General features: G+C 47.8%; 1 protein-coding gene across 4 annotated transcripts in view; it reads left to right on the forward strand.

Annotated features, from left to right (window-relative positions):
* raph1b (Ras association (RalGDS/AF-6) and pleckstrin homology domains 1b) overlaps positions 1-15082 on the forward strand; it is a 36832-nt gene that overhangs the window by 5919 nt on the left and 15831 nt on the right. For all 4 annotated transcript variants that reach the window (XM_070957684.1, XM_070957682.1, XM_070957685.1 and 1 more), the window contains exon 2: positions 4981-5064. The gene's annotated coding sequence lies outside the window, so the exon portion shown is untranslated. The remainder of the gene's footprint in view (positions 1-4980; positions 5065-15082) is intronic.

Below are 15082 nucleotides of genomic sequence, written 5' to 3' on the forward strand. Positions count from 1 at the left end.
ATCAAGGCGGTGCTAAAGCATGCAGCGAAACCTCAAGAAAGGGAAGCAATAGGGGGGGGTTGGAAAGCAGCCTGCCCTTGTCACAGTGCCCATTCATAACATCCCAAGCCAAGAGCCGCGCGGGTCGCCACACATCGCCGTGTCGCCGGTGACTCCATAGCTGAGCCTGGCGGCCAAAGAAGACTTGGGAAGTGGAGGAACACCTGTGAGGGAGAAACATCAGATGGACGAGGGAGAGGTTTATGAGAACCAATAAAACGCTCCTCAGAGCAGCTGATGTCATGTGAAATACGGCGGCTTGGAAACACTGAGGTCATTCTTGGTTTTCCTCTTCCAATGTCTGGATGTCGCACTTTTCTTTTTTCTTGGCTTCAGGCTAGTGCTCTGCATTTACTGTACAGCCTGATGTTGGCAGGCTGCTCCGTTCTTCTTCTTCTTTTTTTTTACAGCAGGGTTCATGTAGGACGGCGAAGGAATGCGGAGCTTCAGTCGGCAACTGCAGTGACCTACAACGCAGAGTGAGCACAGGCGAAAACAGCCGCGCTAGAAGTGGATTGACACATTTTTGCGACAGAATCCCTTGACAGTCGCTCAAACCTGCAGGCTTAATCTCACAAAATAGCACTGCGTGTGTGCCTGTGCGGCTGCCTCTTGCCAAATCTCATTGACTGATACCCTGGCAGCTCTGCGATCGAGCCCGAGCCTCTACTGAATGAGTCTCTGGGTTAAGTTAGTGGCTGAGTAGCTTGCTAATCTGTCTCTGCGCCGCTGATCTTCACTCTCTAGTGATTCCCGATTATTTCGGCCCACGTGCCACACAAGCAGTCCTGCTCGGTGACCCGCTGGAGGTCTGCCCCCGAGTTTGGCACCATGACCAGTTTAAGGGAGGGGTCTGCTGGTGTGTGTGTGGTCAGTTAGCTTGACCCCTCGCTGCTGTTGATGATCCCCAATGGGAGATTATTGGAGCCAAGCAGTGTAAATGAGAGGTGAGATTTCAGTCTTTAAGCTGATCAGCTGCGAGCAAGCTGTGCTAATGATGAGGCTTGAGGATTGCACACACTGATTTTTTTTTTGCAGTTAAACAAAACCCGTGCGCACACAAAGGACTATTTTGATCCAACACAAGAGGAACCGGTCCAAATGTCGACTAACACATGAGGCATTTGATCATGTAACTCTGTATGTGTGTGTTACATTACCCATAAACCCCACCAGCCAGCCTCTGGGACCTCCATCAGATCCCGCTGGCCATCGTGGGAACATTCCTGACGCAGCGTTATTCCATAATTCCCACCATGTGTGGTTTTTCCAGATCCGAGCGCTCGCTGCACGGACCGTGGAGAATCCCACTGAGGAGAGGAGATCAGCTCCTTGTAATCACAACCAGGCTGGCTGTGAGCGGGAATGGCAGGAGTAGTAAACAGTGGAAGATCATTTCGGCGACGCCTTCACTGCGAGGTGAAGCTCGCAGGAGAGCAGGTTGTTTGTTCAGCGTCGGTGCAGAGACTCGCTCGTCATGCGACCGAGAGGCACTTTAGTGTCTGTACACCTTGAGTACACTGAATGAACAGACGTGGGTGGTTGTGTGAATATTAGTCAAGGATGAGTCAGTTAAACTGAAATCCAGTATTCATCACTGCATGTTAGAGCTCCTCTCTAGTACCAACAGTGAGTCAAACTGAACTATGCGGTGCAGTGAAGCACTGAAAACATCCATGTCAGGACCCTGTATTGAAATTAGTGCATGTGAAATGATTATACAGGACTTAATCATCGCGTGGCATGTGCAACTTAATTTGTTCCCATCTTTGACTGACTGAAAATACGAGCCCGTTAGACTTGAAATTTGACATTGAAGACATTTGTCGTGGTTTAGCATTGAACTGCTGCAGAGGTCAGCGAGTTCACCGTGCAATGACGGAAGCGCTTTCTCCAATCAGCCGCACTCCACTTGTTACAGAAGCGATGCGCTGATCAATACTAATGCACCTTCCCAGTGAGGAGCGAGTCATCAATCAGCCGACTGATGGTTTACCTCAGCGCCTTCACCAGAGCGCTCGGGGTCACTGCTAAGGCCTTGTCTCGCTGTGGAACCAGATTAAGATGCCGTTTGTGATCAGTTCGTCTGCAGGCGTTGTTCTACAGGTGAATCAGACGTACTGATTTCCAGATGCTGTCTTCTCGTGCAGCGCAAGAATGAGCGGAATGCATCTTTAATCGTTAATCTCTGGTCTCTGCCGGGTCGCTGTGCCGTGGTGTTTCTGCTCCTTTGTGCAGGTGTGTTTAAAAGCAGACTTCCTCTCGTGAGTAGTTTTGTTTTCTCACAACATGACAGATAGCCTGTTTCCAAAATGTCTAGAGGCATGTTCAAATACAATCCATCCCCACTGCCGTGCAAGATTATGTTGACGGATTTGTTCATTCAGCTGCAGTTGCAGTGATTTTTAAGGCTATAGTTGTTTGTGCATTGGGCTGGGGGGCAGAGAGTCCAAAGCTAGTATGACCCACGGTGGACTTTTCCTCAGTTTTTATGCACTGGGCCTTGCTTTTGTTTGGCTTTTAATGTGGATTTGGCACCTGCGGCCGATACATAATCCATTCATTATGGCCTGTGTTATGGTCAGGATATCAGATTTGGCATCACTATGTGTAAGCTGGAAAATCACAATGATACCAGTAGAGTTTATTTTGTAATATCAAGCATTATGAAATAGAAATTTATGGTGTGATGGTAGTATTCAGTTAAAATAAAGCCTTTTCTCCTGAAGTTTATTGGAAGTAAAATCATATTAAAAAAAGTAAAACAGATTATTAGAGTATAATCTTTCTAAACCTGGAGTCCTTGTGAATGAAAAACAGAAGTGAACATCAGTCTGAGGGGCAGAATATAGACTGATCTGCCCAGTGAACGTGGTGTGTCATGCTGAGCAACAAAGACGTGTGTGTGTGTGTCCTTTTGTCCTTCTTTAAGTGTGTTATGTGTTCACATAAAACCCTTCTTACAGTATGTGTCTATGTATGAGTGCCTGCTTACTCACTTGCCGTGCTTCCCCTACAACAATCCTGTCCTTCTTTTCCTGCCGTGACATCATCATCATCCCTGCTCGCTCGGTGCCCTGCACTCCTTCCCACTTCCTGCCCCGACAGGAAATGAGCTGCCCCGGAGGATTGCTGTTAATGGGGGAAGTGTGGGTGGACAAGGACACACCTGTGTCCACTACACAGGAGCCTGTGTTTCCCCTCGGTCTGTTGTTGAAGTGGGGCACCGATGTAGGCCACATAAAAAGTCTGTTGAAGCTGGCTGTTGTGAAGCTGGTCAGACACAGGGCTGTTTTCTTAGTAGCCAAGGGCCTTATTCAGTCAGAAGAAAGGATTTTGTTTCCAGGGCATGTTGCTCAATGCACAGGCTCCATAAACATATCAGCTGTGTGTGTATCTTAGCGTTCATACTCCTCATACCCATGCAAGCTATGTGCCACTGCTGTAAGCTGCTGCAGGAAAAACCAATAAAGCCGCTACTGGCTAGCAGCATCGGTGTGTTGACTATGACAACATTTTCTCTGTGCATACTTCTGCCATTTTTTCCAGGATTTAAAGGGGAAGGTGAGGAGGAAAATGCATGTGATGTAAAATGACACTCTGCTGTCCTCGGCATCTTTGTACAACCGTCGCTTTGTGATCGCGAGTTGCTTATGTTTGTGTGTGCCTGCGCCGCAGCCCTGCCTTTGTTTTCGGCGTCGGAGCAGCTGCCCGCCGGCCCTGGCGCTGTTGTGACTGGAGCAACTGTGCTCGCTGCAGCTGCACGGATCCATGTGTCACTGCCACACCTGTTCGGCGGCCTTGCGTTGACTGAATGATATCACACGTTAACTGTGTGCAAATTACACCAGAGGGATGGAGGGGGTGGGGGAGGCGGCGGCAACCTGTAATCTGAGCAGGCAATTGTGTGTCTTTGACACACATATATGGATGACACACAAAGCGCTCCCACTCTTCCTGACACTCTCGCCCTGTTACAAGAAGTCTGTCTGCTGTGAAAACACACACACACACCCACACACACAGGCACACACATGCTACGGCTGAACAACAGTTGGTGTGTGGAAAAACGAAGGAACAGCTGAGGCCAGCGGGAATAGCTTCCTAGTAGTCAGCCACAACATCAGCTGCCTACCTCGCACACACAAAGTAAATACACACTGTGACCAAATCATAGCATTGATATTTCCCAGCCAGCTCAGCATGTTGTAACCTACAACCAAATGGCTGTGTGACATGCCCTAATTATATTTTATTACCAGACTGTGATTCAGCATCCACATTGTTTTATATGAAATAAGGTTAGGCCGGTGTGAGTCAGCAATGCTGTGGATGAGCTGATGATTCGCTGAAATGTTTAACGCCGGTCAGCATTGTTGAGAGCAGGTGAGTCATTGTGAGCGCACAAGTAAGAGTTTTGACAAGGTTTGAGTTTCAGCTCTGACTAATGTTGTCAAATTGTTAGCCTGTGATGGTTGCCATGCTTATTAAGTCCTCTGCGTGTGTGTGTGGGTCTGAACGGCTTTGTAGTCAAATGAAGAAGGCCTCTGCAGCTCAAACGTCACCTTCTTAATCTCGCGGTAATGATGAATAGAGTTCATAATGAAGGGAGAACTGCGCTTGATTGCTTTCAGAGCTTTGCAATAAGTCTTTCAGGCTGTACGTGTCATTTTTGTGTGTGCGTAGTTAAGTCTCTCGCTCAAGCGCCCTCGGTAGTTAATCCTCTGCATTCTTGCGACAGTGGAATCGCTCTGTTCTCCTCCGGCTGCCGAGTCAAGAACTCTGTTGCAGTGCGGTGAACTCGAGCGCATACGATCCATAAGTTTGGTATTTCACTGACTAATGGATGATGTGACCGAAACAGGGATTGTGTTTTGCTGCAGCAGTCGCAAAAATAGACAGTAAAAATCTTTTTCTTTCTCTCCTCCTTTTCATCTCCAGGGGATAAGAGCCCAGTCACGGAGTGGAGTGGTGGTTTGGTCTGACCTTTAACCTCAGTAGGAAGAAGGGGAAGCCACTTCAGAGGTAAGAGTTCCTGTAAACTGGAGCGAGTTCACGCTGCCGCTGCTTCTTTCTGTGGGCAATAAATCCCGAGGAGAGGAAAAACAGTGTTGACATCAAGTGCTGCTGCGAGCTGCCAGAGAAGTTCCCCTTAAGGTGGTCTCAAACGGCGGCTTTATCGCAGCGCTCCTGACACGCATCATGTGCTCAAACCAGCTAACGTCTGTCGTAGCACGGCTGTACATTTTCCAGGACATGGAATCCCCAGTTGACAGCGTGGATCCATGTGTTTGTTGTTGTGAAAAGAGGTAAATCCAGAGCTGGTGGAGCGTAGAGAGGGACGCCTCACAACCCCCCCACCCCCCCAAAAGCCTCCGTCAACAGGCCTTGTAAATCAAAGCCAAATGAAAGGGGAGTCAAGCCTCTGAGGATCTTGTCAGGGGAGACTCTTCCTCGCTGAAGGAGATAATTCCCGACTAAAGTAGAACCATGTGAGGGTGAACTGTGGCTGTGGTCTGCAGCAAAGAGATGCTTCTCACAGTGAGCCTTTATTCCCTCACCATCACAGATCTGTGTTGAATTTGCAACCCGGAGTCTCAGCGTTTCCACTCGTATTTACACAAGGCACGGCAGCCTCTTCTTCTTCTTTAAGTAATTGCATATCATTTTCAGATCCATTACTCGCACAGGAGAGAAGTGCCGTCTCGGCTGTGCGACGCCGGTTTTATACAAAATGCAAACATGGCCGCGCACGTCAGCACCTAGATTTTATTTTCCATTCATATTTAGGCTTTTGTCAGTGTCACAACTTCCACAACTGGCCTGAACAACACAACACAGCGCACGTTAAAGCAGAATGTAGAACAGAGTCTGACAGACAGATGACTTGCACCCTTTCTGTATTTATATCCACACATCACTCTTTCCCTTTGTGATGGGGAAAGAATATAGCGTTCTCATTCTCATGTCTTGAAAGTTATAGACGTCGGCTTGTCAGTGGGGAAATGAACATCTGGACAAAGTATTAAAAAAGAAAAATGTCTAGAAAATAGTGGATGGGGGGAAATATGAATGGACAAAGGCCCAGACACACGCAGTATTATTTTTCATCTTCGAAAACGAACCCATGATGTGTAGAAAGCCCAGGGATGCGGAAGGAAGCCAGGTTTTAAACAGGGACCCCAGCGGTGATGGAAGCCTGAGGCTGAGAGGAGGAAGCCCCCTCCCCTGGGCTGAAACTGTTCCAGGAAGTGGAGATGCTAATGTGTCAGGGAGGTTTATGGAGGTTTATAGCTGCGCGCTGGCGGGTGACTGTGCGTCAGTGTCATGAGTTTTAAGGAGGGGGCTGTCATGTGGAGATAAGGGCTGAACAATATGCAAAAAAAAGAATCATAGTGTGATTATTTTGACAGATATTAGATGGTTTTCGCAGCCATTTGTACATTTAAGTGAAAAAAATACTAAAATGGTGATGATGGGATTTTTGCTGGGCTCTGGACCAAACAGCCATGTTCCCTTACATCTGGAGGACATGATTTGGACGCCGGGGCAGCAGTGTAGCTCCACAGCGCTTCGTTCGTAATGGCGTGTTGTGACACATTGGCCGTGCTGTCGTATGAATAATATCTCAATTAACTGTTCAGCCTGAGTGGAGATGCCTCCTGACCTGTCATTGAAACGATCTCCCACGTTGCATCTGAAGACATACAACCGCAAAGGCCTTTGGGAAATCAAAGAAAAAATACACACACACACACACGGACACACTGATGTCTGTGCGCGTATGTGCATTCCAAAGTCAGAAGGATGGCAGCATTGGCTCGGCGGGAATGCTGGAGGTGGTGTGGCAGGAAACAGGCTGGCACATTTTTTTGTCTGTTTGATGACACACACGCACACTTGGACAGTTTCTTTGAGTCCAGACAACAAGAAGCCATTCAGCAGTAGCCAATCAGCAGCCAGCTGCAGTGTGAAGGACTGAGCAAGGGGCAGATGGGAAACGTAGTAAGCTAACCGAGGAAGACATTCCCAGCTGCTAGCGGCACGCGTGCATGTGGATTTCTCCTTGCCTTTAGGTGCAGGCGGCTGCACGTGGTTAGCTTGTTGCAGTAAGAATGTGTTGTTCACGCACGGGTTATCCACCCGTGTGTGTGCGCTGGGGCTCGTGTTGCCTGCGCAGTGTGTTACACCTACTGTGCTTCGTATTCCCTAACAGGTGGCAGACGTAAACCTCCTCTTCCGCTCGACCGGGCAACAAAAGGATGATGAAATAAACATAGAAAAGTCTGCTCGCATCATAATGATTTCATTTATCTGGAGGCTGGATTTTGCTGCAGGAGGCTGTGAGTCCTTTTCTGCAGAGTTTCAAGCAGTGTCACTACTGCCTGCTACAGTAGCCTGGAAGCTCATTGTCTCATGGGCACGTGTTGATTTTAGCAATAGTAGGGCGACATGTTTACCTGATCAGGCAGGAAGCAATGGTTTGCATTACTAAGCAGCACACTTCAGTTCTATATAAAGATGGCTGCAGTTGAGGATTTGCATTGTGTGCATTGCAGCTCTTTTTCTTTGTTTTCCCCCGAGCGGTGGGTCTCTCATCTTTTTAAGCAGTGCCTGGTTTTTTAATGTCTGGCTCGTTCTCCTCAGCAGTCAGCCTCCGTTGTCTGCTGCTGCAGTGCTGCATCATGCTTAAAACTCAGTGTGTGCGTGAGGCCACTGCAGCAGACCACCTGAGCCCCTCTATATATATATATATATATATATATATATATATATATATATATATATATATTGTGTGGGTGTGTGTGTGTGTGTGGATGTAACACGATCTCCTGAGGGCAGGGACAAGACTATTGATTTCACATTTGGACCGCTGCCCTGCAGGGAAGCTGACACATCTTTGGTGTTTTTGTGCGCAAGGGAGAGAGAGCGAGAGAGGGAGGGTGACCCAGGTAGACACACACACACACACACACACACACACACACACACACACACACACACACACACACACACACACACACACACACACACACACTCACACACACACCCAAAACCAAGTAAGACAGGAACAGGAACTTGCCCACTGTTATGGAAGTCCAGGCAGACTGAATGCTCTGGGGTGACTGAGCGGGCAGATGGACCCCCCGCAGGCAGGGCTGTGGCAGCATCACATCAATATGTTAGTTATTGCTGAGGATCTGGGCCAAGCTCACGTCGGAGCCTTGCGATAGCCGCGTGTCAGCGCGGAGATGTGCCTGTACGTTGCCATGGCGACGGCGGTTGGACGAGATGCAGGGCAGCTGAAGTCTGGCTCGCTCTGATGCTGCCGAGCTCTCGAGTCCCCGCGCCTACCGCCCACCAGTGTGACCATGCATTTTCACACTCCCTCTCTTCCCTCAGTCTCAGTTTTCCGCCACTCTTCCTCTCTCCGTTTCCTCCCGCCCCGACTTCCTTTCCATCTGTCCGCCTCTGACATCCTCCTCATCTCTCTCTCTCTCTCTGTCCCCCATCCCTTCCCCTTCCCCTCCCTCCTAATTGGCTGCATCAGCCAGACTGGATCCCTGTGTCACGCTGTGCTTGAGTGAGCTCAGATGTGTTTGTGGATCCATGCGTGTGTTTGTGTGCGAGTTCCGCCTCTGCTCGCCGGCTGTTGGTCGTGCTTGACTAAAGACACTGGAGCTGTTGTTGTGACCATCAGGCCCTTTCCTTTATTCACAACCTAATAGCCAGCTCCCCCCTCCCTCCCTCCTTCCATTATTGTACCCATCTATCACTCCCTCCATCACTCCTCCCTCTCCCTCGCTAGCCTTTTACCCATCTCATCTCTCATCCCCTTTAATGCTCTCTCTCCTCCTTTTGTGTGTCAATGTCTTGTTTTTGTTGTCTGTGGGACAGAATTGTCTCGACAGGAGTGCTCATTCACAATAAAGCCACCCTGCTTTAGGAGCAGGGGGTGAATATTACATCAGTGTCCATGATGTTATGATGAAATACTGAAAAATGCTTGTGCTGATTGCAGCAGCATGCAACCATATGTCCACAGTTGAGGTGTAGTAGTTCGCAGAAGATAGTGTAGCTCTTATCTCTTTTTTATACATGTCTGGTAGTGCTGACTAATCCGTCCACAGCAGACCTGGCAGCAGTGCTGCTTTCATTTCGAGGCCACGCTTCTTCTGCTGTAAAAAACAAGCACAACAACACACACTCGTGTCTGGGTGTGACTTTTACTTTGAAAGGGGACACGTTTTTTTGATGTAGGCTCCTCAGGCAACATGAACAAAAACAACTTTGCTCTGCCTTTTCATAAAAAAAATATTTAAATTACAGTGTTTGGGACCAATCTGCTGCAATTTGACATTTACTGTAATTAGAGTGCAGTCGTTGCTTCATCGAGCTGCAAAGGAAACGAAATGGTTCAACCCTCTGAGAGGAAAGTGCATACATTCAGACGGTTTCTCTGCCTTGTAGTCTTCTATCATTGGGACTAAAGGCACAGGGAAAGCTTGTGGTGGTTTTAGTGCAAAACCCCACCCCAGAAATGTCAACATGGTGAAAGACAGCTGTTAAGTTATTGCAGTTTTGGACCCATTTTGTTGTTCTGTGGTGTGTTTTTTTCTCCTGCACTTCAGTTTAAAAGCAGAAAAAGATGAAACACAAACTCAGCTAGACTCGCCTTTCATGTATTTTGTGCATTGATTGTGTTTAGCGCACGCAGGTAAGTTTTAGCTTGAAGCTCCGTGCTACAGGCAGCCTTAACTTAAACCTCTGGTCCTCTTGCTTCTTTAACCTTCAAGGCTGCATCCACCCTGCATTTCTCATTCATGGAGGACACACACACAGAGTATGATGTCATTTTTGCATCAGACATCAGCGGCCGCTAAAGGTCAGCGGAGGTGGACAAGCCAACCTCGCCCAGTCGCACTTTGAGCAGCAGCCGGCTAGCTGCTCCCTCCTTCAAAGAGTCCTTTTACTGGCACTGCTAGCTGCAGCTTTTAGTCAGTTTCCTCTTTCCACTTTTAACTTGCATGAATGTCTATTTGACACGGTGACGCTGGTTTCTGGTCTCCTTCGCTCCCCTCCTGGTGGAACGTCTGTACGCAAAGGGAGTCGACCAGGAAAAAAGGCAAGGCGGGAGGAGAAAGAGGGGATGGGAGCGGAAATGAGCACCGAAAACCTGAGCCTGGAAATAACCATTATTTCATGCTCGCACATTTACAATGAGATTGTATCTGTTTTATCTGCCAGAGGCGGTGAAACCAACCATTTGAGACTAGCAATAAACGCTTTGTTCTTTCATGACAGACGCCTTCTTTTGGCTGTCTAGCCACACGCAAGATCACAGGAGTGTACACCAGCTTTAAAGGGCTTCACGATGACACAGGACGTCATCTTGACACTGGGCATTGCAGTGTGTGTTTTATGGCTTGCTTATGGGCCGTGCGGGCTATGATGGCAATCAGACATACGTATGTGTCAGAGGTGATTCATAGTCTGCACCTGATGATGGGCTGACATGAGGAAGAGAAGGACAGGAGGTCAGAAGCTGGAAGATTAACATATATTCGAATGTGAAGTAAAATATTATTAAAAAACATGAATTTAACATGTAGCTTGTTCATTCAAAGTCATTAATGATTGTCAAATTAACTGCAATTTCGGGCACAAACAGGCGTACATTTGCTGGATTTTACCAAAGGAAATATGTGTTATCTTATCTTTATACTCAACAGCAGCTTTGCTGTTTAAAGATATGTAGCTACGTGCGCCTGGGAGAGTTTCCCGCTCTGTGTATTATGATGTAAATAGGAAATGACCCTTCAAATGTGTATAATCACCCTGATTATTCTCAAAATCATGCACATGCACCCGTCAGGCTGGCTGTTTCTCGACGCCACATCCCCATGGTTCAGAGCACTGAGGGGGCACGCGCTGCAGCCCGGCTGGCCCGGGGAGCGACTGCGCCTGGAGCTATTCCTAGCCGTGGTGGTATGCTAAATGTTTTACTTGTTCCCCCTGTTTGAGCTTTGTCTGCATCTGCCCCTGGAGACTCCTGTCAGCCTGAGCATTTGTGTCCCACTAAACTCTGAAGAATCCCACCCTGCCTTTGCGCCGTGGCGCTGCATGCACGCCTCCTAAGAGTTCACCGAGTTCCCGTAATTGCCGTGCTGCTTTCTCGCCCCGTGCCCGGTCCTTTCTGATCTCAAATGTGGCTTGCTTTGATGGGATGATATGTGCTGAGGATGATTTTAGAAGAGCGATGTCAGACATTCGCAGGTTATTTTCAGAAAGATCACTTGCGAGAAAAGGAAAATAGCAGCGAGGACAAGGTGTTATTCACTGTTTTTCCGAGGTGGAGATGATGAGAGCCGAAGGGCCGATGCCTGGTTTCATTAATCCCCACAGCTCTCAGTGCACCAGTATGGCACTAACACAAAAGTGGAGTTTTTGCTCCAAAAATAGTCTATTTAGGAGTGCTGGATGGAAACAACTGCTCAGTCATCGTCGCAGCAGGAGTTTCTGGCCACAATAGTGTTTACACAGCTATGGTCATATTCCACATCCCAGCCCGCCTGTTTCCTGTGTGACTGAAATATGAAAGGATTTTATTTGTAACTCAAATGTTAAAAGCAGTTCATCGTTTGAGTGTCAGCAGGGAGCAGGCAGGTGGTGCCGAAACAGAAACTGAATGGCTTTGGCGTGATGGTTTATTTTGGTGTCAGTTCAATTAGCTGCTTTTTTCACAAATTCAGTCCAGTAAATGGGATTTTAACAGTATGGAGAAGCACAGAAGATACATTTTGCCAAGCCGAGCAAGTGTCTTCAACAGGGCCCCAACAGGAAGTGCGGCACACTTACCAATACCCAAACTACCCAAAAGCACTTTGTACTGTAGTACTGCTCCTCTGGCCAAGATGATGAATCATCAAAGTTGTGGTTGTCCATCCCTTATTCAGCTCAGCAACAACAGTGCTGTGTTCCTTTCGTGCAAACTGAGTTAAGGAGTGAGACCTAATCTGACCCGTGATGTCATGTCGGCCCCTCCTTTTATCTCTGTCACACCCAAATATTTGTGTCTCTCTCTTCTCTTGCGTGCATGTGGGGAACACAGCGTGCCCTGTGTCCCAAAAGAATTGATATGCTACAGATTAACTTGAAATGTCTCTTGGAGCGGCTCCGTTTGTTTGTTGCATTTGGTGTGAAAATAGCTCTCAGTCCTTCCAGGAAGTGTGAGCGAACATGTGACGAGAAGTCAGTGAGCTCAGCTTAGTGGTGTTCTCTGTGCTCTCGGCCTGATGCGTCTGTAGCCTGTTGGCTGATCAAGAGTTTTCCAGTTTTAGACGTATAGCCTATTTTTTGTTAATATTCAGCAGGATGCCAGTTGTCTGAGTTGTTGTTCGGAGTGGGAACTACTCCAGACACTTTTCTCCTCTTTGTGCAGCGACTTAACATCTCATCTTCATACCGTTCCCTTTTCCAATCCTCTTGATACTCTCTGATATGAACGACTTAGTCTAAAGATAGACATGTCCTCTTCCTCCTCCTCCTCCAGCTCTTCATCTTCCTCAGCACCGGATGCTCGCTGTGCTTTTCTTTAAGATTTAGAGAGATTTGTTTTTCCGGAGCAGACTTTTCATCCTTCTTTCCCTTCACTCCTCATCTCCCTTTGCCGGCGCTGCAATAACATCAGGATCCGAGCGCGTTTGCAGGGGACCAAGAACAGGCTGCAGAGAGAGCAACTCCGCCGAGACGGCCTTTGACCTTTTAACATTTCACCCCAGACCTCTGCGCCGCCCAGCGGTCGCAGGAGACCGATGAGTGCCGGTCATGCTCAGACAAGACAGAGGGACCGTGCAGCATCAGGAGGGGAAAAAGGCCAAAGCTGTTGTTTGGTTTGCGATGATGCCTGTAGGAGTCCATTTACACAAACACACACAGCTTCCTCCCATCCCCGTGTCTGTCTCAGGTCATGCTCCATGAGCTTAAAAGCAGGGCCTCAGGTGGTAATTCACTTAAACCTGCAGCATCATCTGCCTTTGAGGCTGTGATTCCATTAGAAAGACAGCAGCAAAGTGCTGTTTGTTTCTGTGTGCTGCATCATTTTATTTCTGTTCTGTTTTCATTTTTATCCTTCTTACAGTTACATCCTATATGCACCTACAGCATATGCATATTTCCGTGTGTGCCTGCCTGTAAATGTGTGTTTGTTTCACAAAGGGCTGCAGGCTTGTTCCTGTTTAAACACGGCTGTTCAGTGTCATACAGTTCAACTCATTTCTTGCTTGTGTATTTGCATATGGAAGCACATCAGAGAGCACCGGGAAACACAATGCCAGCTCATGTGTTTTTTACTATATCCCCTTCCTGTCAGCCAGCCATGATGTCATGCCTTACAGCAAGGACACTCAACCCTTTTCATACTGGAGAACCCCCAAATAGATATGTCTGTGACCAAAGGGCCCCGTATGAGCCACATTTGAGGGCAGCGAATAGACAAATGATTCTTTGGCAGTGGTATGGCAGCATGTAATTTAAATGATGGAAAACCGTATACTTTTCTTCGTTTTCTGGTAAACCACTGGGTCATCCTAAAGGATCCTATGGGTGGGTGCAGGGCTGGGGGGGTCTCCCTCCTCCCACCCACAAGTCCCTCCCGTCCCCAAGAAGTGGCACGGATAAACCAAAGGACAGCTGGAGTTTCCTGCCAAGAAACAGGCCATGAGGGAAATTAGGAATTCTGCACATCCTGGCCATTTCCTGCTCTGACTCCCACACATGTTCATGAGTGCGCGGATATAATTTCACAAACACACACACATACACTTGGTTGACTTGTTTTTTATTTACATACTTAGTCTCCATCTTTGTCAACAAGATGACAAGTCCGTGCTCCTCATGTGTTTGATATGCTCGCCAAAACAGGAAACTATCCATCATCGGCTCTGTAATGCACATGCATGTGTGCGTGCGTACACACACACACACACACACACACACACACACACACACACACACACACACACACACACACACACACACACACAGCTGACTGATTTTCAGTGGTGTTGCGAACATATTCCTGTTTGCAGTGCCCTAACACAGCCTGTTTCATGCACCTACTGCCCGTTCTATTACCTCCTTTTATCACCTTCGAACAACAAAGCCTTTACTTTCAGATTGCTTTCAAGTAGTTCATGTAACCATAAAGGCTTAGACACACAAAACCACACATTAAGACACATACACATTTTGCTGGATCAAAAGAACAGGGGTCACCAGAGGGATTAATCCTGGTTTGGTACAGTCCCCACCAGTGACTGACACCGTACAGCCTGTTAACGAGAAGGAATGACACCCCCTGAAACATCAGTGGGATTAGCTGGGAATATTCCATCTGATTGGACTGTACTGGGACACACTGGACTCTACCACAACCAGGGCAGCCTTAGGGGGATGAGTACCTTAAAGTTGTTTATTGTTAAAGCTGCTGCTGTTATATTTTGCTGTGTATGTTAGGCTGGAGGCGACGCAGTAAGCAAGCGTGTGCATGTGTGCTCCTATAGCTGACCGTGCTTTCCTTCCACTTAACAGTTGTATTGCCAGATTAGACAACATTCTTCCCGAATGTACGCTGGCAGTCAGGGGTGTTTATTCATTCCACAGGTTGGGTAACATCAGATTTTCTGGCCTCGAAATAAGTGAGAAACAGGGAGGTACGTCAGCGCACACTGACGCTGCGCATTGTCATAAGCTGTACAACAGACAGTCTGTTCTGCTCCGTCTCCTTGAATTTCTTGTTTTGGACTGTTCAGCTGTGCCATAGGTCAGCTGTAAGCGTGAAAAAGGAAATGACTGCGTTTGGTCCTTCCTCACATTTCCACACACCCATAAGATTACAGTTTTTCTACCTCTGTGAGATGTCAACATGAAGATGCTTTTCAGAGACCCTACCTGTTCTGTTGCATTACCCGATGTGAGCTGCTGGTATCGAGTTAGCCAGCCGCACAGCTGCATGTTGCAATTGCGCCACTTTCCTCTGTGT

Source organism: Chaetodon trifascialis, chromosome 24, assembly GCF_039877785.1.
Source record: "Chaetodon trifascialis isolate fChaTrf1 chromosome 24, fChaTrf1.hap1, whole genome shotgun sequence".
Classification (NCBI taxonomy): domain Eukaryota; kingdom Metazoa; phylum Chordata; class Actinopteri; order Chaetodontiformes; family Chaetodontidae; genus Chaetodon; species Chaetodon trifascialis.